Source organism: Beta vulgaris, chromosome 3 (genome assembly GCF_026745355.1).
Source record: "Beta vulgaris subsp. vulgaris cultivar EL10 chromosome 3, EL10.2, whole genome shotgun sequence".
In the NCBI taxonomy this organism is placed as follows: domain Eukaryota; kingdom Viridiplantae; phylum Streptophyta; class Magnoliopsida; order Caryophyllales; family Amaranthaceae; genus Beta; species Beta vulgaris.
The window spans coordinates 41,229,024-41,232,728 of record NC_079204.1 but is presented as its reverse complement, the minus strand read 5'-3'; the positions used below and the strand labels follow the sequence as shown (position 1 = coordinate 41,232,728).

At 33.6% G+C, this 3,705-nt stretch overlaps 1 long non-coding RNA gene across 1 annotated transcript; it reads right to left on the bottom strand.

Annotated features, from left to right (window-relative positions):
• Nucleotides 1–227: 227 nt before the first annotated feature.
• LOC125495895 (uncharacterized) lies at nt 228–1,800 on the bottom strand. Its single transcript, XR_007272293.2, has 2 exons — nt 594–1,800; nt 228–295 (listed from the first exon to the last, which is right to left on the bottom strand). It is a non-coding gene; the product is annotated as an uncharacterized LOC125495895 (long non-coding RNA).
• Between the last annotated feature and the right edge of the window lie 1,905 nt (nt 1,801–3,705).

Here is a 3,705-nt window from a genome sequence, read left to right as displayed (position 1 = left end):
TGTAAACCCTAATTTTTATTCTTCATTAATTCATGAGTTCCTTTCAGTGGCGTATCCAGGATTTCCCCCACGTGGGTTCGGAATTAACGAGACGTTAAATAAAAAAAAAGCCAATTTAAATTGCTTAAAAATAAAATACATCAATTCAAGTTCAGAATTACAACCGATAAATACGAGAATAATGTCTTAAATTACAAGAAAAAAAAAACTAAAAAATCATTCTACGAGTTTTCATATTTTAAAAGCATTCTAATACATCATCATCACTGCCAAAAATGTTCCAAAACTTTTCATCCTTCATTCACAAATTCAATTCAACATCACTAAATTGATTTTGCCATCACTAAATCATACTTTAAATCTCTAATTTCTAATGATAAATAATTCAATTCAACAAAGTAAATTTCAATAACTAATAACAATAAAACATTACCCAAAATTTAAATTAAACTTCAATCATAATAGGCAAATAGGCGATAGCAAATTCATCCATCAAAGAGAATCTCCATTAATCTCATGGTAATTATAAGACAATTAATATTTTCAATTCATTCAAGCATTGGTAAATGAAAGTTTAAGCAAATGAAATTTACCTAAATAAGTTAGAATGGCTTCGTGGCAGTGGCAGAAGAGAAATTCGAATGCCTTCGTGTTCGTGCGTATGCGGACTACGAGTGTGCGAAGAGTCGACTGTCGTGCGTCGTTGCCTCGTCGGAAGGAGAGAGGTCGCCGCCCGACAGTGACTGCCGACGCCGTGTCGCCGTGAAAGTGGTCGTCTAAACGCTAGGACCTAGGTTGTGTGAGAAGTGAGAAAAGAGGAGAGAGAATTAGAGAGTGTCAGAAAAAACTAAAGAGTAAGTTATTGAGGAAAATAAAATTTCAAAAAAAAAGGGGGCAGAAGTTTCGAACTCAGGTCGCCAGGCTCGAAAGTTTAATGACAACACGCGGAACCACTAAACCATTCACCTTCTATCCTAAATGTTATGCTGCTACTTCTATTTAACCTATTTTTATTTTTATTTTTTTTTGCAGATTTTTCTTTGTTTTTTTTCCAAAATTTTGTGGGTTCAGCTGAACCCACGCTAGATCCGCCCCTGGTTCCTTTAGTTTCTTTCCTTGATTTCTTTCATTATGCTTTTCTTGGTAGATTTAGATTTCATTATTTATTTCATGATAGAGTAGTTTTTATTTCTAGGGTTTTGGGAATCCATGTTTATATGATATGATTATTGATTGATATTTATTCATGGTTTGATTAATTATTGATTTCTCTAATTGATTAGTGTTTTGTTGTTAATCTTGCAATCTGATCAATTGTCTGATTAAATATTGCTAATATAGAGTCATAGATCGAGAGATAGTACTCTTTAGAGGTTTACCTACAATTAGCAAATCTGATTATGTTGAGCGACCGTACTAGCATATGTTGATTTGAGAACGTTAATGCCTGACCAAGGATAACCTGTGCTCTAGATATCTGATTGATTGAACTGTGAAGATATTTTGATAGTTTATAAGTATAAACATGGTGAACCATTACCCTAGATCCTTTTTAGTTTGATTTTCGTAGTTTGATTAGTTTAGAACTTTAATTTAATTATTCCTGATCTTGTTTAGTTTCTCCATCTTAGAAGCTAGATTAAAACGACCATCTCTCTGTGGATTCGACCCTACTTACCCTACTACATTGTTAGAAGGTTTTGCAGGAATTATCTTTGACGGGTGTACGACAACCTATCAAACTTTGGCGCCGTTGCCGGGGAGACGGTATTGTTTTATTTAGCTTTTATTGTTGGTAAGACTAAATTGTATATATTTTTCCCTTTTTGTGAATATTTTTATATATTCTTTTTTTTTAATTTTTTTTGTATCATGGAGTCATGCTTTTTTGATGATGGGGATAATTATTTTGCTAGGCAACATAGTAATAATTTTTGAAATTCTCATGTTTACAGTTTTGATGCATCATATCAAAATCCTCCCAATTTTTGCATGAATTCTCCTGAATTACCTCATATGTTCTCTGAACCCCATATACATGTTAGTAATTGTAGAGCAATTTTTTCATTTCCTCAATATGAGAATGAAGTGTTTTGGAAGTATTATCATAGACTTGGTGATTTTATTGGTCCTAATCATGGAATTGAACTGTGGGATATGTGTCGAGTGATGTATGAGGGGTTAAATGAAGAAACTAGGATGGTGGTAGAATCTATTTGTAATGGACGATTTCTATTCCAATCACCTGATTATTGTTGGGATTTAATTTTGTGGTTGGCTAGGGATACTTATGAGTGGGAGATGTCTTCATCTGCTCTTCTACCCCAAACTTACATGACACCACCTTTAGTAGATGTTTTTGACCCCTCTTCCCAATTCGAATATCAATCTGCTCAGAATTCTAACCCCAATCCATTTATTTATGATGATAATGAGGGGTGGATAATAAATGAGAGCTACTGGGATTTCTAATATTTGTTCACTTAATGACCCCAACTTTTCTTTTTTATTATTTTTAATCTATTTTTTTTTCCTTTTTTTTTGTTTTATCAATGATTGTTTAGGATCTCTTCAAGTGGCTACAAATTGATTCAAGTTGGTCTTCACGAAGCAATGCAATGTGCTTTTTAAGCTTCTTTGACACTTCAATTGGATAGTATGTATTCGTATTCTATCTCGTTGATGTTTTTGATGTTCTTATTAATTTTTTGCTTAGATTTTTGTTTGGATGTCATCTTGTTGAGAATTCTTTTTGAAGACATTGATTGAATTATTAGATTGTCGGGATTTGTGTGTGGTTTTTGTGGTGTTGTGGTTTTTGGTGGGAACCTCGGTGATTTGGTGATTTAGGGTTTGGTTTTCGTTCCTTTTCTGAACTGGTTTTTGCAGTGAGGACACGCAAATTCTAGCTTGGGGGAGGAATATTCTATCCTTTATTGCTTCTATGTAGATTTTATTGCTTTCGTAGGATGTTGCACGGTTTGTACTGCTTATTAGGAGTGGAGTTTACGTGTAACCAAAAAAATTGTACTGCTTTCTTAGTTGCATTAGCATATTTCATCTCATATTAGATTTCATCTCATTTTAGTTGCATATATGGGACTACTGCTAAACTTTTTGAGAACCTTGTTGATATTTTACTACATTTGTTAAGTGTCACTCATCTTGTTCATGATACTTCATAGCACGATTGTTTCGCAACTGATTGTTTGTGGTAAGATTGATTGATCTCTCTCTGACTCGATTTAACATTACTATGCAGACACCTTAACCTAAGTGAGCTTTTGTGCCTATAAACTGACATATTTGTGTCAGTTCTGTTCTTTCATGTGTGATTAGTTCCTCGTTGTTGCATTGATCTTGACTTTGACTTGGTACTCCTTGATATTTGATAGTGCATACATTTTGATATGATTGAGGCGTTTCATTTGATGATCTTAGCTCCAGAGTTATTCTTGTTTTCATATTATCCTTTCTCTAGCCCGCTGAGCCTTTTCTGACTTTGTTTGATTAATCCTACATTACAAGCCATTGCCTCATTTGATTCTTGTCCCAAGCCTAGCTTGGGGGAGCGAGTATTAGTTTTGGTTTGTTTGTATTGAATTGAAGTGCTCTATTTGTGGTTAGAAGAATGAAAAATATGTTTAGTGAGCTTGGAAATTGAAATGAAAGTTTGTAAAAAAGAAACACAAAAAAAAGGTGAAA